The 21,543-nt window shown below is 32.4% G+C and overlaps 1 long non-coding RNA gene across 9 annotated transcripts in view; it reads right to left on the bottom strand.

Annotated features, from left to right (window-relative positions):
- LOC136792280 (uncharacterized) overlaps positions 1-21,543 on the bottom strand; it is a 520,212-nt gene that overhangs the window by 471,083 nt on the left and 27,586 nt on the right. Inside the window, exon 1 of one of the 9 annotated variants that reach the window (XR_010835853.1) lies at positions 21,260-21,333. The exons of the other annotated variants lie outside the window; for them this stretch is intronic. This is a non-coding gene — a long non-coding RNA (uncharacterized lncRNA). Of the gene's footprint in view, positions 1-21,259; positions 21,334-21,543 lie in introns of those variants that run through there. 9 annotated transcript variants of the gene reach the window in all.

Below are 21,543 nucleotides of genomic sequence, written 5' to 3'. Positions count from 1 at the left end.
AGATAATAATTTGCTTTTAAAATCCCATTCCTGAACTTTAAACTTTAATTTGATTACATTTTTGATCATTTCTCTTATGTAGTTTTCAAAATTGAAAACTATTTAACATGCAATATTGAAAGTACACTATTATAAAACAATCATTCAGATTGAAGCTATTCAGTTCACATCAGTATAATCAATAAATGGCAGAACTTTCTGTATATTAAAAATTTCTGTATATTTCCTGATTTTGGTACACAGCCAAACAATGGTTTAATTCTGGAAAGATAAGGTCTGAATTTTGTCAAAAATCAATATTTTGACATTACAGGCCTTGAACCAAGCAATGATAATTTTCAGTAGAAAACTATTTAAATATATTAGAAGTGTTAAGGTTAGCTCTATACAACTGGTTTGTTCATTTAAAAAAACTGAATTAATTTCCAATTTTATTTAGTCAGCATTACTTAAACTTTTATCCCAACTTGGAGAAGGCTATTTATATTTCTAAACTAGAGAAAAATAACCATTTAAAGTGCATACTACGTAACGGAAATTATTCTAAGCATTTTACATAAACAACTCAATCATTCTAAAATAATCTAAGTAGGTATTATTATATTTTCTTCATTTTTTCAGATGACTGAACTAAGGCAAAAAGAGATTGAAGAGAAGATTCCTCACATTGCTTGGAAGATTGAATTGGGTGAATCTGTAATCTCTTTCAGCTCTAAGATTCTGCAGTGTTACTAAAAGATAGGTCTTAACAACAATGAAGAAAGAAGGATGGGAGGAATACTAAGTATCACCATATACTTACCCTGTTAGAAACAGGTCATCAATTACACTTGCCAATTTACTCACAAGAATTTGAAATTAGCTTTGTTCTCACTTTTTGGGAACGAGATTTTTAGTAAAGTAGTCTCTAACATCTTCTACAATTAAGGCATAGGGATCTGGCCTCAAACTATTTCTCAAAAATAATAATTCAAAAAATATTAAGAGTATAGAGTAGAAAGAGTGAATTTAGAATGTCCATACTTCCCAAAGTCATCTATAGACTCAACACAATCCCTATCAAAATCTCAATGGCATTTTTCACAGAAATGAAAAACAGTATAAAATTCATATGAAACCACAAAAGACCTCAAATGGCCAAAGCAATCCTGAGAAAGAACAAAGCTGGATGCATCACACTTCCTAATTTCAAACTATACTACAAAGCTATATTAATCAAAACAACATTAAAATATAATGTGTCTATTATAATCTATTATGTGTCTATTAAAAATAGACACATAAATCAACAGAATAGAATCAAGGGTCAAGAAAGAAACCCTCACATATGTAGTCAACTAATATTTGACAAGAGAATCAAAAATATGCCATGGGGAAGAGGTAGTCTCTTTAATAAATGGTGATGGGAAAATTGGATAACCATAGGCAGAATAATGAAATTGGACTCCTATCTTAAATCACTCACAAAAATTAATTTGAAATGAATTAAAGACTTAAACATAAGACTTAAAACTCCTACAAGAAAACATAGGGAAAACATTTTGACATTGATCTTGACAATGATTTTTTGGATATGACATCAAAAGCAAAAGCAAAAATCAGTAAGTTGGACTATATCAAACGAAAATGCTTTTGCACAGCAAAAGAAACAATCAACAATATTAAAAAGCAACCTATGGAATGTTAGAAAATATTTGCAAACCATATATCTGATAAGGGGTTAATATCCAAACTATATAAAGTACTTATATAGCTCAATAACAAATAAACAAACAATCTGATTAAAAAATGGATGATGGAATTAGACATTTTTCCAAAGAAGACATACAAATGGCAACAGGATACATGAAAAGGTGCTCAGATGCTCAACATTACTAATTATCAGGGAAATACAAATTATAACCACAAGGAGATCTCACGTCACACCTGTTGGAATGGCTGTCATCAAGATGACAAGAGGTAACAAGTGTTGGTGAGGATGTGGAGAAAGGGGAATGTTTGTGCATAGTGAATTGGTACAGCCACAATGGAGAATAGTATGGAGTTTTCTCAAAAACTTGAAAATAGAATTACCATATGATCTAGCAATTCCACTTCTGGGTATATACCTAAATGAAATGAAAACAGGATCTTAAAGAGATATCTGCATTCCCATGCTCCTTGCAGTATTATTTATAATAGTCAAGATAAGCAAACAACCTAACAGTCTGTCAATAGATGAATGGATAAAGAAGATATGGTATGTATATATGATAGAATATCATTCAGCCAGAAGGAAGAAGAAAATCCTTCCATTTGAGATAAATGGATGGATTGAAGGTATTATGCTATGTGAAATAAGTTAGAGAAAGGCAAATATTGTATGATCTCACTTATATGTGGAATCCAAAAGAGCCAGACTCATAGAAATAGAGTAGAATTGTGGTAACATGGAGCTAGAGATGGGAAAAATGTGGAAAGTTTGGTCCAAGTGTACAAACTTCCAGTTAGAAGATGAGTAAGTTCTGGGAATCTAATATACAGCATTGGGAATATAGTTAACAACACCATACAATATACTTGAAAGTTGCTAAGAGAGTAGATCTTAAGTGTTCCCACCCCAAAATGAAATCGAATTATGTGACACTGTGGAGGTGTTAGCTAAAGCTCTGATGTTAATCATATTGGACTATATAAATGTATCAGATCAACAGGTTGTACACCTTAAACTTAATGCTATATGTCAATTATATCTCAATAAAATGAGTGAAAAAAGAAAATACACGTTATAAATACTAGATTGTTTTTTAACTCTACTGAAAATACTTAAATGAACATTTGTTAAATTAATATGTCCATATGAAATAAATTACAATTTAAATAACTCATAAAAAAAGAATCAAAACAATAGAACTGGGTGTTATCCCAACTCTGTTCTGCAAATATTAATAATTCACTTATTACTCAGCTTTGATTTCCTCCTTTATAAAATATAAATAATGATACAAATCTCATAGGACTGTTTTGAGGATGAAAATTAAATAAATGTAAAAAACATGCCTGACAACTAGTAGAGAATGCAATTCCTAATCATTATTACTTGTTAAAAGAATGTCATTATAATGGAAACACATTAGTGTTGGATCAAGAAGACTTATAAGCAGCTGCATAGCACAGGGAGATCAGCTAGGTGCTTTGTGACCACCTAGAGGGGTGGGATAGGGAGAGTGGGAGGGAGGGAGATGCAAGAGGGAAGAGATATGGGGATATATGTATATCTATAGCTGATTCACTTTGTTATACAGCAGAAACTAATGCACCATTGTAACGCAATTAGACTCTAATAAAGGTGTTTAAAAAAAAAAGACTTACAATTGACATGTTTAGAGAGGAACCACTTGCCCAAAGTAACATGAAAAATGAATAAAACTTGTCCTCCTGAGATTCAACTTATAATTTCAACTGTGAGACCTCAAAATTTTGGTATTTCTATTGTGTTTTAAGGTACTTTATTGTATTTATTCCCATTTCTCAACAAGCTTTAGAGTTCGTCTGGAACAGAACACACACATTTCTAATCATACTAGCAGATTAAAATTGGCATTTAATCACCATAAAACTGGATATATTTTTTGAATTCAGCTTTAAATCCAGAAACTTAGAGAAGTGGAGGGCATTCTATGTTTTGTAATATGTTCTTCACACATTCTTCCCTCTTATGATTGACTCTGTATTATCCTTTTTAGATCTTAAATTACTTGGTTCATGATTTATTTTTGTAATGAAATATTGTGGAGAGAGGTACATTTGAAGAAAATTATGTCTTGTTTATGGAAGGGCATTCTATATAGGAAAAACTGAGGCGATCTTGGGCAAAGAAATACCCCATGGAAATTTTTCCTTGTGTGTTATAATTGATAGAATTTTTCTAAAATAATTTTTTTTTAATTTAGGGAAAGTTTTAATCTAGTAGACTCTATAAATCAGCTTGAAGAGAATTTATCTCCAAGTTGCATGAAAAATAAAAAGAAAAAGACTGCATTCTCTGTCCTCCTACATAATACTCAATATTCTAATAAGTAGTTTCAAAGCAGTAGTTCAAAACTGGATTTTAGGCAAAAGGAGCTTATGTCAGGGTGCTGCCAATGCCTTTGGGATTTTAAGAAAAAAGTTCTTAGGTTGGTTGCATAATATTTTCTATTTTATTTTTTCTCTTTCCTCCAAAAGAATTTCCTTAATGTGTCCTTTTACAGTCCATTGACATTTCTAATTTCAATCTTGAAGTTCATTTATTCTTTTTTCATTCTTTTCCCAGTCATTACCATGTTGGGGATGCATGCAGTGCATAGCTCTAGAATACAAAACTTGAATGAATTCTTATAAAAGCCAGCATTTTTATAAGAGATGGTCATAAATAATTTTGACTGAACTTGATTGCACTTGATTGCTGGATAAACCAGTGAGAGGATGAAAATAAAAATCCAAACAGTATTTTCAAGACAGTGTTGTTGGATAGACTAATTGCTTAAGTAGGAAGCTGTATGCAGGAATTTTACAAAGACAGTACAAACTAAGAAGATGCAGCTGGGAAACATATGGGACTGTAAGTTTAGTGAAACAAGTTTTATTCCTGGTTGCACTACTTGTGACCTTAGCCAAGCTACTTAATTATCCTGGGTTTGTATTATGCCATATATGAAAGGATGGAGTTGGATTCATAGAACTTTAAAAACATTTATAACACTAAAATTTATAATACTCTTTGGTTTAATGCCTCAGTAATAGAAATTTAAATCATGTAGTGTTTTTGCACATGAAAGGAAAGAAAGGAAATTGAATGAGGACTTTTGCTATATATTGCTTCATTTGTTTATCCTCATTTTCAGATAGATAGATAGATATTTAGAAAAGAACATCTTGTAACTTGTTCAGGATCACACAACTAGTAAATTGAGGGACTGACATGCAAAGTTGGGAATTGCTTCCCAACACCAATCTCCTTCCATTATACAGCAGTTACTCTCAAAAGTCAATGACTGCTTGTTTTCCAAAAGAAACTCAAATTTGCTTCAATGCTTTCACCTATGTTACAGGGGTGTGTTTGAGTAGTCAGGAGTTTAAAGTCTTTAGCTCCTCTTTGCATATTATGTTTCTTAAAGATTAAGAAAGTATATGGTTATTAATTAATACATTTAAATTGTCTTAAATGGTTTAAACTAGGCTGGCATTAAGACTTTGACTACACATTTCACTTAGAATAACTATCTTTACTTTTTGAAGACAGTTTAAGAATAGAAATTGCTTACAAGTCTTGTTATAGTGGAGTTGCACAGCAGAATTTCCTAGTATTATTTGATAACAAGTTCAGATAATATGGAAAACTCAATAACTAGGTCTGCTTTATAGTAATACAAAGTTTTTCAAATTTTGGCAAATTATATATTTGATTCGAGCCTGAGAAAGTAGATATAGATTAAATACAGGGTATAAGGAGAATATTATTTTCTTATATTTTGTTCTCAGAAAAAAAGGAATTTATTATAATTCTAGATGTGAGGTTTTTACATCATGCAAGGGAAGACTCCTTCAGAAATGTTTCTGATTAAGGTTACTTTATTTACATTGTCTCCTTTGTTTCTGTACTTGAATCTTGTTAAGAGATTCCTTTGGGGCATCCTCATGTCCTGAGGCATTTAACATTCGTAACCTATTTTCTTAGAACTTGTTTTTCATTTCCTGTGCTGAGCAAGCCAGTGAATTTGACCTTTGATATATAAAGAATGTACTTCAAGAAAGATCGAGCAAGGAGAATTATGGTGCCTTGTCATCTTTTATACATTGAAAAATGATTTTCAGAAACACTGTGAGCATGCATACAATTGAACAAAATATATATTTAGGTTCATAGCACATCTTCTTCCCAGCAGATTTATTTATGGATAGATTACAGTCAATGCCTTATGTAATTTTTAGATTACTACAAAGATAAATAGCATGCTTTTTCATTCTTATTGTTTTTATATATTCTTCTGGTCATCTTAATTATTATTCAGAAGATAAGAATAATTAAACAAGTAACATTGTTTCTATGTACTTCTAATATATTTAGTTTATTCTTCAAGCTGAATAAATAAGTACTGCATGTATGCATTTAAATCTCCTAATTGAAAATAACTTCAAGTCATTTTTGATAATAAATATGTTTTGTTCATTTGAAATATCCTAAGAAAGCATCCACTCGATATACCCAAATATAACAAAATTTCTGCTCACTTATCTTTGCCACATATATTCAATATAAACAACCAAAAAACTGAAGGGAAGCATACTTAAGTAGCAACACTTACTAGTTTTATTTTACTGTATAAGAGTAACATTCAAATTTTTCATTTACATTTTGTACAAAATTACTCACTTTACTTGGATTGCTTATTGTACTTATTCTAAAGTAGAACTTGTAAAAACTGCTTTTACAAATAAAGACTTTAATATTTCATTCATTCACCACATTTATTGTGCAGTTATTAATGCTGGACATTATGCTAGATGTTGGAGACACAATATGAATAAGATGTGGTCCTGTCCTCAAGACAATATATAAGTAAATAGGCAATTAATTGAGACCGATGATTTCTGTGATGGGAGTAAGCACAGAAGGCTATAGGAGCACATAGGAGGCACACCAGTCTCATTTGGAAATAACAGAGGAGGCAAAGGGGAGGACAGTATTTTAGCTAAGACCTGGAGGTTGAGAAAGAATTAGTCAGTTAAAGAGGAATTATATTGGGTGGAAAGAGCACTCTAAGACTTTAACAGTTTCTTCAGTTTACATCAATTTCTCATTCAGACCTCAGTTGATAAATGTCAATCTGGAATGTACCTTGGAGAGTGTAGTCAACACCTTATTTTATGGTTGAGGCTCAGTCTTGACATGACTTACCTCAAATGATAGACTAAATTAATTGCATAATCAGAACATTGACCCAAGGCTCTTGTGACCATCTACTCCCCTGAAGTTTCCCAGTAAATTCCTACTGCATGACTCCTCCACCAATTCCTATAGAAACCTTTAGCAATTTACATGTTGAAAAAGCATACTAAAACTTTATTTAAAATATATGTTGAAAGCAGTAATTTAAAAATATTTGGCCCTAGTTACTTTTCTAGGTTGCTGGAAAAAATAATAATTAACTGATTTTGTGAATTATTTTCCCCATTTTAATAGCTAGACTTCATTGAACAAACCAAATGATTATGTGATGATCAGCCAATATTATTACCATTTTTACAATACAACATGCTCAATTATTCAGTTTAATTCACACATGTTTTAATGACAGCCGTGAAATAAAAATCATTTTGAAAAATAAAGGTAGACACAGGATATGTATTGGCTTAAGTGCTTAAGTTAAATTTCAGTAGGGAACATATATGGAAGGGACCAGGCTGAGGAAATGAGAGTAATAAGCAATGGCTCTCTGAAAATGTAAAAAATGTTTTAATATATTTTGAAGAGTTGTCTAGTTTGGGAATCAGTTTTGTTCTTTCTACAGAAGACAATATAAGACTATGATTTTTGTTTGTTTGTAATATTTTAGAATACTATAGGGCATTTTTTATTGGTCTCAAAATGTAATTCATTACCACTGTCGAGAAAAAGGCTTTTATTACTAATAAGATTGTTGAGGTCACAGGGAAAAAATCATAACTGATGGCTGAGCCATTCTATTAGAAGACAATTATCTTTGCCACATGTCTATTTTACTATACACACAGTCAGATTAAGTAAGATGTCAGCAGGTTGTTGGTTATGCTGACCCTACAAATCAAAGGTACTAGAGACATAGGATATTACACTGTAAAATTTCTCTAAGGAACATATGTCTGTATAACTGAACACAAAGTATTAAATCAATGGAAAAGCTACCAGATCCAAGTGAATACCAAAGAATTATTGAATTATCCATGAAAGCAGTCTGGAGAACAATTTATCAAATAGTAAAGATATTAATTTCTGTCAATTTTAATAGAATAAAGCAATATGGCATCTATCATCCAATAGAAAAGGAGTATTATAAGTTCATTAGCCTTCTAATTATCCTACCACCCACTTAGAATTTTTAGCTGACTTTAAGATTGATCTGCATATGTTTCTTCAGGGACTGCTATTTATCTTTTCAAGTGTCTTATTTTCTTTCACTTTCATATTGAGTAGAACTGTGAAAGAGTAAAAATTTGCTACAATGGCTAAAAATTAGATTGATAGAGATCATTGGGATATATTTTGGTGTGTAAAAGCTCTTATTAAGAAAATTTCATTCTTTAAGAAATGATTATGTGTATTCCAACATAAGAACTTTAAAGAGATCTTAACTTGATATTTGGTGCTCCAGGATCCCATGCACTTTAGCATCTGTCCCAGAGTTTTTATTTTTCAATGAAATATTATTATTAGTTGTTGTATTAAGATAAGACAGGATATGTTGTATGATCAACAATACATATCTGCAGCTTTGGTCATGGTCTGAGTTAGTGGCATGAGATACATGTACAGTGAACAGTTTTTATTTTAACTAGATAAACCTGAAAGATGACCAGAGAAACTTTTCTAAGTTAGGGAAAAGTGAGGTAGCTAACATCTCCTTTTTAAGAACAGTGTTTAGGGTGCGAGCTGATAAATGAAGTGCTCCCAAAATTAAGCAGCCAGATAAAACTAATTCCTTCCAGTCTAGGTAGGATTAGGAATTATTGACTCCATTGCCCCTGCTGTATACAAACCAATTTATCTGTGGCTTCTGTTGTGCCCTGTGAGATTCACTAAGTCACTTGGTCACTAGTCAGTGAAGCCAACGGGAAATGCGGGAAAACTATACTTTTGAATTGTATACTGAATACAGGTAGAGGTTAGAGGTTGAGCAGTCCTGTCCTACAGTATATAGAGAAAAAGCTTGATGCCCTTGCTGTAGTGATTTTCTCAATTTTTCTTAATTTACAAATATTTATTCATTTTTGGTTTGGCAACACTCATATCTTTATTTTACAGTAAACTCTTCAGGCAACAATGAATGTGAAGCAAACAAAAGTCAATGTCTAGTGAAATGTCTACTGCATTTTAATTTTCCAGAAAGTTGATAATAAAAATGTAACTTTCACAAAATGTTTGCTGATGTTGACCAATTACTATGGGACCCACAGTGATATTGCTGAACATATGAAGACCAGAAACTGCTGCAAAGCCTCAGCATTCTACTTCAAAAGTTAGGAGTTATTTAAAAAACCCAGACAACTTCAGCAAGTATGTTTACAATTTATTTTGTGAAGGTTGATTTTGAATTTAGATCAAATTTCTTGCTTTCAATTCCAAGTTTTCTCGTGCACATATGGAAACTGAAGCAATAGCTGTTATTATGTTAGTTCCAGTAACAGAATTTCACAAACATTCAAAGAATATAATTTTTATGTGTCATCAGATACTTCAAACAGAATGTCAAAAAAATTAATTCTGATAAATGTGATATTGTTTCACACAATTCATGTAATCTAAGTAAAGTTTTAGGGTATTCATTAGTTCAAAGGTGAAATATGACATTATTTTGAATGCTAACATAAACTCAAATAATGCTCAAAATCAAAAATGATTTTTTTTTTTGAGGTGCTAGTGTGGATACAATTTTGGGTGGAGCACATTGTAAAGCAAAACCAGGTTCTTATTAATTAAGAAAAATCTAAAAATTAGGAATGCACTTAAAATTGATGGTGATGAACACCTAATTTGTAATTGTGTAGAAACTAGCTGTAATATACCAATCCAAGAAGCAATTGAAGTGTCAAAATATACAACTATTTTTATCTATACAGAGTGAAAGTAACTTTGTTGAAGTGAAATTGATCACAAAAGAATACTTCAGCTTTATGTTGTATGCTTTCTGACTTAAATTCCTTTCATCAATTTGGTTTTAAACATATATGAGCTTTTGAAATTGACTTTGTAAATCAACCTACATGTACTTCAATAATTTTTAATTTTCTTGGTATATCAGGCCTCTACATTGTGTATAAAATTTCTTTGAAATCTTTAATCAAAATACTTAACAAATAGAGCATCAAATAACTTTGGCTTTTAAAGTTTTATTCAATCAAAGCTTTATTTAAAATAAAATGGGCAGACATTAAATTGTATCCCCAAAATATCAAGGGAGAAACTGAACAAATTAGATGATGAGAGCTTACACAGTGTTTAAGATTTAATTTCAGAATTGTACTTTAGAATAGTTCCACTTGTACAAGTCTCTTTTGATTGCATTCCTATTTTTAATTTGATAAATTTATATACTGTAAAGGGAGGAACTGAAATTTAAAAATCTTAAAATTTCACAGCACCTAAATTTGGCAAACTAATTAAAATAAACATAATGAAAGATTATCTGATGAACTTTATCTTGCAAAATTATTTGTCTAAGAAAGGCACTCAGTGAGTCAAAAATACAGTACCTATGAAAACTCATGAGCTAAAATGTTTACCCATTCAATTGAAAAGAAAACAATTAAGAATTGAAAAGAACTTTCACTTCACAGAATTTGTTGATATTGCTAGTTATCTCAGCACCTATAGAGGAAGTAATTTTGTCAATTAAAATATTATAATCATCAGAAAGGAGTCAATTGAAGATGCTAATTTTGTTTAGGATGTCAACCAGTCCTAGTTTAGATGATCTGGTCATCCTACTCTGAACAGGCTAGACATTTAAAAGTCTGGAGCCCTTCAGTTTTTCCACAGGCAATAATGCATATTACACTGGTGGGTGTTTCAGTGGGAAGCATTAATAATCCTACACCGCCTTTTTCATGTTGAAGTACTTTTTATTATGCACATATAGAAAAATGCACAAATTATAAGTGTAGCTATGTGAATTTTTACAAAGTGGACAGATCTATATAATCCAGATTATAAACAAAACATAAGCAACAACATGGAAGCCCTCTCCTGTCCCCTGTCAGCTACTACATTCTTACCCTCAGGGTAAGGGGTAACCTATGGTGTAACTTCTAAGAACATAAATTTTCAAAATGCATGTAATCACATGCAGGTTTTTGAGCTTTATATAAATCACACGTGCTTTTTGCAACCTATTTATTTTATTAAATATTATTTTCATGAGATTTATTCACATTGTTTTGAGTATTAGTAGTTTTTAATATTCTCAATCCTGTATGTATTCCATTGTAAAAATAAACTACAATTCACTTATCTATACTACTCTTTTTTTAATTGTTGTAGATTTCAAAACCCTATTTTTTTGTTTTTTGTTTCTTTGTTTTGCATATATATTTTTTTGGAGTATCATTGCTTTACAATGACGTGTTAGTTTCTGCTGTACAATGAAGTGAATCAGCTGTATGTATACATGTATCCCCTCCTTCTTGGACCTCCCTCCCAACCCCCTGTCCCACCCATTTAGGTCATCACAGAATACTGAGCTGAGCTTCCTGTGCTTTATAGCATGTTCCCACTAGCTAGCTATTTTACACACAGTAGTATATATATGTAAAGCTTGATTCCCCCAATTTGTCCCACCCTCCCCTTCCCACCCCCATGTCCACATGTCCATTCTCTACATCTACATCTCTATTCCTGCCCGGCAAATAGGTTCATGTGTACCATTTTTCTAGATTCCACATATATGCGTTAATATATGATATTTGTTTCTCTCTTTCTGGCTTACTTCACTCTGCATGACAGATTCTAAGTCCACCTACATCTCTACAAATGACCCAGTTTCGTTCCTTATTATGGCTGAGTAATATTCCATTGTATATACTTACCACTTCTTCTTTATCCATTCATCTGTTGTTGGATATTTAGGTTGTTTCCATGTCCTGGCTATTGTAAATAGTGCTGCACTGAACACGGTGGTACATGTGTCCTTTTGAATTATGGTTTTCTCAGGGTATATGTTTAGTAGTGGGATTGCTGGGTCATATGGTAGTTCTATTTTAGGTTTTTAAGGAACCTCCATACTGTTCTCCACAGTGGCTGTATCAATTTACATTCTCACCAACAGTGCAAGAGGGTTCCCTGTTCTTCACACCCTCTCCAGCATTTATTGTTTGTAGATTTTTTGATGATGGCCATTCTGGCTGGTGTGAGGTGATACCTCACTGTAGTTTTGATTTGCATTTCTCTAATAATTAGTGACGTTGAGCATCTTTTCGTGTGCCTCTTAGCCATCTGTATGTCTTCTTCAATGAAATGTCTAATTAGGTCTTCCATCCATTTTTTAATTGGGTTGTTTGTTTTTTATGATATTGAGCTCCATGAGCTGTTTGTATATTTTGGAGATTAATCCTTTGTCTATTGCTTCATTTGCAAATATTTTCTCCCATTCTGAGGGTGGTCTTTTCATCTTGCTTATAGTTTCCTTTGCTGTGCAAAAGCTTTTAATTTTAATTTAGGGCCCATTTGTTTATTTTTCTTTTTATTTTCATTACTCTAGGAGGTGGGTCAAAAAAGATCTTGCTGTGATTTATGTTAAAGTATGTGTTTCCTATGTTTTCCTCTAAGAGTTTTATATTGTCTGGTCTTACATTTAGGTCTTTAATCCATTTTGAGTTTATTTTTGTGTATGGTGTTAGGTAGTGTTCTAACTTCATTCTTTTACATGTAGCTGTCCAGTTTTCCCAGCACCACTTACTGAAGATGCTCTCTTTTCTCCATTGTATGTTCTTGCTTCCTTTGTCATAAATTCGGTGACCATATGTGCATGGGTTTATTTCTGGGCTTTCTACCCTGTTCCATTGATCTATATTTCTTTTTTTGTGTTACTAACATACTGTCTTGTTTACTGTAGCCTTGTACTGTAGTCTGAAGTCAGGGAGCCTGATTCCTCCAGCTCCATTTTTCTTTCTCAAGATTGCTTAGGCTATTCAGGGTCTTTTGCATTTCCATACAAATTGTAAAATTTTTTGTTCTAATTCTGTGAAGAATGCCACTGGTAATTTGATAGGGATTGCACTGAATCTGTAGATTGCTTTGCATAGTATAGCCATTTTCACAATGTTGATTCTTCTAATCCAACAACATGGTATATCTTTCCACCTTTTTGTGTCATCCTTGATTTCTTTCATCAGTGTTTTATAGTTTTCTGAGTACAGGTTTTTGCCTCCTTAGGTAGGTTTATTACTAGGTATTTTATTCTTTTTGTTGTGATGGTAAAAGGGATTGTTTCCTTAATCTCTCTTTCTAATCTTTTGTTATTAGTGTATAGGAATGCAAGAGACTTCTGTGCATTAATTTCATATCCTTCAACCTTACACAATTCATTGATTAGTTCTAATAGTTTTCTGGTGGCATCTTTAGGATTTTCTATGTATAGTATCATGTCATCTGCAAACAATGATAGTTTTACTTCTTTTTTTCAAATTTGTATTCCTTTTATTTCTTTTTCTTCTCTGATTGTCATGGCTAGGACTTCCAACACTATGTTGAGTAACAGTGGAAAGTGTGGACAGCCTTGTCTTTTTCCTGATCTTAGTGGAAATGCTTTCAGTTTTTAACCATTGAGAATGATGTCTGCTGAGGGTTTGTCATATATGCCCTTTATTATGTTGAGGTAGATTCCCTCTATGTCCATTTTCTGGAGAGTTTTTATCATAAATCGGTGTTGAATTTTGTCAAAAGCTTTTTCTTCATCTATTGAGATGATCATATGGTTTTTATTCCTTACTCTGTTAATATGGAGTATCACATCGATTGATTTGCATATATTGAAGAATCCTTGCATTCCTGGGATAAATCCCACTTGATCATGGTGTATAATCCTTTTAATGTGTCGTTGGATTCTGTTTGCTAGTATTTTGTTGAGAATTTTTGCGTCTATGTTCATCAGTGATATTGGTCTATAATTTTCTTTTCTTGTGATATCTTTATCTAGTTTAGGTATCAGAGTGATGGTGCTCTCATAGAACGAAGTTGGGAGCACCCTCCCTCTGCAATTTTTTGGAAGTTTCAGAAGGATAAGTGTTAGCTCTTCTCAAAATGTTTGATAGAATTTGCCTATTTGTGAAGCCATCTGGTCCTGGACTTTTGTTTTTTGGAAGATTTTCAGTTACAGTTTCAATTTCGTTACCTGTGATATGTCTGCTTATATTTCCTAATTCATTCTGGTTCAATCTTGGAAAATTGTACCTTTCCAAGAATTTGTCCATTTCTTTGAGGTTGTCCATTTTATTGGCATATAATTGTTTGCAGTAGTCTCTTATAATCCTTTGTATTTCTGTGGTGTCAGTTGTGATTTCTCCTTTTTCATATCTAATTTTATTGATTTTCATCCTCTCCTTTTTTTTCTTGATGAGTCTGGCTAAATGCATTAAATGCCCCAACCAAAAGACATAGACTGGATGAATGGATACAAAAACAAGACCCATATATATGCTGTCTGCAAGAGACCCACTTCAGACCTAGGGACACATACAGACTGAAAGTGAGGGGATGGAAAAAGATATTCCATGCAAATGGAAATTGAAAGAAAGCTGGAGTAGCCATACTCATATCAGACAAAATAGACTTTAAAATAAAGACTGTTACAAGAGATAAGGAAGGACAGTACATAATGATCAAGGCATCAATCCAAGAAGATGATGTAACAATTATAAATATTTATGCACTCAACATAGGAGCACCTCAATACATAAGGCAAATGCTAACAACCATAAAAGGGGAAATTGACAGCAACACAATAATAGTAGGGGACTTTAACACCCCACTTACACCAATGGACAGATCATCCAAACAGAATATAAATAAGGAAACGTAAGCTTTAAATGACACAGTAGACCAGATAGATTTAATTTATATTTATAGGAGATTCCATCCGAAAGTGGCAGATACACTTTCTTCTCAAGTGCACACAGAACGTTCTCCAGGATAGATCATGTCTTCAGTCACAAATCAAGCCTCAGAAAATTTAGGAAAATTGAAATTGTACCAAGCATCTTTTTAACCACAATGCTATGAGATTAGAAATCAATTACAGGAAAAAAGCTGTAAAAAACACAAATACATGGAGGCTAAACAGTGCACTACTAAATAGCCAAGAGAACACTGAAGAAAACAAAGAAGAAATAAAAAGATACCTAGAAACAAATGATAGTGAAAATACAAAGACTCAAAACCTATGTGACACAGCAAAAGCAGTTCTAAGAGGGAAGTTTATGGCAATTCATTCCCACCTCAAGAAACAAGAGAAATCTCAAATAAACAATCTAACCTTACACCTAAAGCAACTAGAAAAAGAAGAGGAAAGAAAACCCAAAGTCAGTAGAAGGAAAGAAATCATAAAGATCAGGGCAGAAATAAATGAAATAGAAATGAAGAAAACAATAGCAAAGATCAATAAAACTAAAACCTGGTTCTTTGAGAAGATAAAGAAAATTGATAAACCTTTAGCCAGACTCATCAAGAGAAAAAGGGAGAGGATGCAAATCACAATCCCATTCTTTAAAACACTACTCTTGATGACATTAGGCTATTTCTAGTTTGGGGCCATTGTGTGTAAGATTATGAAAAATTTTGTACCTGTCTTTTAGGAATTTATGCATTTTCCTAATGTAGACTATCAAAACCTCATTTTATTTTAAAAATTTATTTTAAATAAATTAAGTTCTTTTAAAAGCAACTTCTTTTCCCCACCAGATTAAACACGGCAGTTTAATGCCTTGAGTATATTGATAAACTTTTTACACTTTTTACTGTAGCCTCTTCTACCATGAATTTGTTTTTACACACATCCATGTATTCACTTATTTTATTTTCTGTTCATATATACATGGTATCAATTGGCAGTCACCTGATAGTTGAGAGGCCATTTCAGGAGCACCCTCAATCTTCAATTGATTCTCAGTCAATCTTTAATTTATTGTTCTCATAGTTTTGCAGAAAAAAAACCCTATCTATCAGTGTAAATCTCAATGATAGTATTTTGGTTCCACCTGATTATAGACTTTGCTCTTTTGGAACAAGGTGACTTATAAATAAATAAATTAGTCATACAAACAGGCTGTCTGAAAAATGTTGATTATACTTTTTCTGCGATGCCTAGAATAATTTAGGTGGAACAACTAAATCATAGTTTCTAACCCTTTATAGACCATCTTCAGGAAAAAAGTAGTTACTCTTACACAAAATAGATTGGATATTGGACACCTGAGATTAATTCATGATTCGGAGATTGTTTCTTTCATCTTCCGAGCAGCAGGGATTTTTATTTGGAATGGGATCAGTTGTTTTGATATTATACTTTATCATTATTTTAGCATATTTATCTCTTTAAAATATGAAATTACTTGCTTGAAATCACATGAACTTTTTGGAAAATCAAGTCCTGGAAATTAAGTCTGTACCCTCAAGATATTTCTGTGTCTAAGAGTCATGTTAGAAATATAATGGAGATTAGGAAGAAACTACCAGTAATTGATTAAGTATAGGGAAAATTCAACCAACTTAATATTGTTTAACTGTCATTTTACATGCCTGAATCACTGTATACTCAGTAATATTCTGTTTCTACATTTTTAGTAAACTAATTTCAACCTCTGTATTATTGAATTTCAGGTAAATAAAGACATATTTGGCCATTCTGATGTAAATACAAGTTATGAAGTAAAATAGCATTATATAAAATATTAGTTTCTTGGTATTTGAACAAAAAATCATGGAGTTTATGCAAATATTTTTTTAGAATAAAATAGAAAAACTCTACCAAATCATATCAAATAGATTTGGATCTGGCACATAATAATAATAAAAATAATAACAAAAATGAAAACAATAATAATTCACAACGTTTATTGGAGAATTATATCTATGTGCTGGGCCTGATGCTAGCCCTGCTTGCTTTTACATTGACTCATTTTAGCCCAGAAAAAACTGAGATTCAGGGAAGCTAAGTACTTGCACAGTGATATATAGCTGGTAAATGGGACACCTACAACTGGAGCCAAGATTATCTAATTTTGATGTCTATTCTTTTTTTTTAATTTTTATTTTATATTGGAGTATAGTTGATTTACAATGTTGTGTTAGTTTTAGGTGTACAGCAAAGTGATTCAGTTATACATATACATATATCAATTCTTTTTCAAATTCTTTTCCCATATAGGTCAGTGTCTATTCTTTTAACCACTCTAATCATTATCATTAGAATCAAGAGGGAGCTTTAATAAGAAACAATAGAAGGAAGAGAGTTTTTTTCTCTAGCATGGTTTTTTAGTCTTTATCAAATAATTCTACATTTCATAAAGTGTCCATCATGGAAGGAGAGGTCCATGAACTCATTGCCCTAAATTACAATGGCAGAAAAATTCTTCATGCCTGCTATGAGGTCAATGGGTGTGCAGCACTTCTCAGAGCTGGGAACAAGGACTAGTGCTGTTTCCTTGTGTGTTTGACATTCCTGGATCTTTTAAAACTCAGTTTTCTTCCAAGTACCTCTTATTTTTAATTCCCATAACACATTTCACTGCCTACTCCTCACCACCCACATCAAGGTCGAGTATCTCTCTTTCCCACTGCTGTGCTTTTGCTCCTGCCTATGTCATTTCACTCATTCCTCCTACATGCTTTTCTAATGTCTCCCTTCATTTTAAACAAGTGCTTCTTCCACCTACCTCCATGAAGATTTGAAAATTCCCTTAGAGAATTCTAACTACTAGTACATAAATAGATATATTTTTTCCCAGGCCAACTTACTCTGAAAGTGGTAAGTTTGCTTTTCCAGTCAAGTATAAGCCCAATATTCTATATATATTCTTCTAAATCCAAGTAATAAATGAATACTCTTCTTAATTGAGTCTTAATAAATCATGAAACTCTTCTTATCATTTAATATAATGATGATTTGTTAGTTTATTCTTCATCCTTTATAATTAAGAATAAGAATTCTACTACCATATTTTTGTATTAGTAGCTTTAGGATAGTTCACGATTTTTGCATTACCCCCTTATTAGCTAGCAATGAAAAAACCTTAAATTTTACTCATTGATATGTCATTTTATATTATTTTTGAATTTCTAAAACAGTTTTAATGCAAATTAAAGGACATTTTCTATAAAGTGGATTTTATACTCTGGTCAGTTCAGTCATTAATTTATTCAACAAGCATTTTTTGGCACCTATTAAGTGCCAGGCAACATTGTTTGTGCAAGAAATACAATGGTATGAGAGACTGAAAGTCCTTGCTTTTATGAAGCCTGTAGTCTAGTAGGGTACACAGTAAAAACAGTTAACAAAAACATGAAATAAGATATTTAGTATATTAGAGATACTACATTTTTTTTTTTTTGGTTAGTGATAAGTGGCCCAAGGAGATAAGTAGGAGAGGGATGGAGTATAACAGTGGTGGGATCAGGTACAAGTAGTTTTGTTACTTAATTTAATAGATAATACTTGCAATTTTCAGATTCTTTTAAGGACCTAATAAAGCACTGCTATATGTGATGTTGTCCAACAGTATTTCAATGTATAGCCCTTCCTGTACCTACTGTGTGAGTTTCTTCAGAGACTGTGTTTTGGACTTTCAGCACTGGAATAAGGGTAGGGAGAGTAGATTTCCCTTCTCACCTTACTTACATAGACAAATCCATAGGATGTAAAAAGTGTTTTTTATCCACAAAATGAGGGATTTGGACTTGTCAGGGGTTTTAACCAGGGCACCATAGAATCCTACAGAGTCTTCAGGAAAATTTCATGGAAATTATGAAATTAAATGAGAAAAATTATCTTTATTTTCCAAAACCTCTAATTGAATTTTGGCTTTTCCTTCAATTGTGAGTAAACTGATAATCATATCAGCACTACCTCTGAGTTTTTCACTGATAAAAATCACAGGTACTTTTGTATTATATAGTAGTTGTTATGGATATTTCAAGCTGTCATTTACTCCCAAGCAATTACGATAATTATTAGATCCATAGCAAGATCATTCCATTAAATGCATTAATAAAGAATCACATATATTACTCCATCAACATTTCTTTTAAATACCATAATAAAATCATTTTGATATACTTTGTTTCCTTTATAATCCCATGTCTTTCATTTAGTGAAATCAAAGAATAAAATGAGAGAGAATGGTTATATGAAATGAAAATATATCGGTAGAAAAGAATATATATATTTTATTTTTAAAATGTCAGCCAGAGAGGGGCTGTGCAGGAAGTGGATATTTGAACTGAGAGTTATAGAATGAAGAGCAATGAGTAGTATAAAAAAGTGAGGGAAGAGATGCCAGGTCAAGGGAATAGGACAAAGGTCCCCAAACAGGAAGAAAATATGGTGAAAGTTATGGGAGGCAGGGAAAGAAATGAGTGTGGCAAGATCGAGAGTTCTGTGTTTGTCTCTGGCCATGTTCAGCTGCATGGGTGCACCAGGAGAATTGTGGATAGGTGAATTTTAACCAGAGTTGTGACTTAGCCAGAAGTTTGGCAAATCAGGAGAAGAGGATATATGCTTTGGGTTAGTAACAGTGATCACCATTGAAATTAAGTAAACTAAGAACTATGAATAATGGAGGTAGAGAGGTAAAAGAGGAATAGTGAGAGGATGGTAAGATTAATGAGTTGTAAGCTCTAGTGAGGTCTGAAGATTGTTGGAGGGAATACGTAGGAAGGCTACTTCAGTACTACCTGTGAGAGATGACAACGGCTATTGTCTTAATCAGCTCGGGCTGCTGTAACAAATACCATAGAAAGGGTGACTTAACAGATATTTATTTCCCAGAGTTCTGGAGACTAGAAGCCCAAGATCTGGGTGCCAGCAAGGTTAATTTTTGGTGAGAGCACTCTTCCTGGTTGGTAGATGGATGATTTTTTGCTTTTTCTTCATGAGGCAATAAAAGAGATCATGTCTGTCTGTCTGTCTCTTCTTATAAGGCCACTAATCCCATTCACGATGGCTCTACCCTCATGATATAATTACCTTGCAAAGGCCCCCACCTCTAAATACTATCACATTTGGGGTTAGGGTCTCATTATATGAATTTGGGAGGGAAGAACACAAACATTAAACCCATAGCAGCTTTAGAGATGCAGAGAATTATATAATTCAAGATAATTTTGCGTTATTATTCCTAGGATACTGGAAAGTAAGCTCAAATGAGGTAAGGAGTTTTTCCTTTACCCACTTTATTCCCAGCTCTTAGATTGTGCCTGACACACAAAAGAAGGTACTTAATCAATGTTAACAAATTAAGTGAACTGATATATGTGTAAGCAAGACGTAGAATGATTAACAGGTTTCTGAGTGGATGCAATTTTTAAATTAGGGAGGAGTGGATGAGGAAAAGGTTTGTGGTTATGCCTTAAACACTGATAAGAAATCATACATATTATTATCATCATCTTCTTATCAATAACATTCTTTGGAGCACCTATTCCAACACAAATACCATGATAGGCACCATAAGAAAAAAATGTATGAGCTATATAATTCCTTCTTTCCTAGAGGTAAGAATATGTGGGGGATTTAATTATTATTTAGGCAGTTATGGGAGAAAAGGGTAACACATTTCTCCCCAGCAAAACTGAACACTTGAAGAAAATGCAGAAATACATTCAGTGTCTTCACTGAAATTGCTTTGAATATTGAATTCCATTCCCAGCTATACTATCAAGTTTGAGCAAAATAATGACAGTTTTAGAATTTGAAGAATAAGAAAGTCTGCACACTTCTAAAAATTGTTATTTGAAGAAACACTTTAGCAAAGCCAAAAATAACTCAAGTCATCAATAAATTTTGGAAAGGTCTCAAAACTGCAATTAAAGAAAATTTCTGGATTATAGACTTACCGAAGCCTAAGAAGTCTTCCTATTATTGTCCTTTTTAACAAATATATTATTAAGCAATGGGTCAACTTAGTGATTTGTTGAAGGTAATTATTTCTTATTCTATAAACAATCAGGAAACAAAAGAAAACCAAGGGGAATGGGTAATTCCAGGAAAAATAAAAAAAAACTATTTTAGAAAGTCATGATCCAAATAAGAAGTAAAAAAAAGTATCATTATTTTTAGCAAATTGATTAAATATAGGAAAATATAATGCATTTGGTTTTAATAACTAAAGTATCTCATTTAAGTGACATAGATATATCAAGGGAGATTTCTCTTCTCTTCAAATGAACTCCCATTAGTTGTGCAGAAGTTCAATATTGTATATACCTGATATTGCAAAAACTTTTTATTTTCATCCTTAATAATTAACTTATCCCCAAGTGAGGAAGACTTACCCCACCAAATTGGAAGTTCTTGGAGGACAGAAAGTCTTCTTCACTGCTCTGCGGATATCACCAAGAGCCATGCCTGCCCTGACAAACAATAGGCACTCAATATTTCTTGATATAATCATAGGACAGAACATGTCTGTTTTTTACTTTGATAGAAGTATAAGGCAAGGGAGATGGAGAAAAATGTAGGGAAATAATCTTTTGCAAGTATTCCTTGGTAAAATGACAACAATTATAACAAGAATATCTGTTTAAAAAGTTAAACAGAACATGGACCCTATCCTTAT

This window comes from Kogia breviceps, chromosome 12 (genome assembly GCF_026419965.1).
Source record: "Kogia breviceps isolate mKogBre1 chromosome 12, mKogBre1 haplotype 1, whole genome shotgun sequence".
In the NCBI taxonomy this organism is placed as follows: domain Eukaryota; kingdom Metazoa; phylum Chordata; class Mammalia; order Artiodactyla; family Physeteridae; genus Kogia; species Kogia breviceps.
The sequence above is the reverse complement of the archived record's forward strand: the minus strand, read 5'-3'. Positions and strand labels throughout refer to the sequence as shown.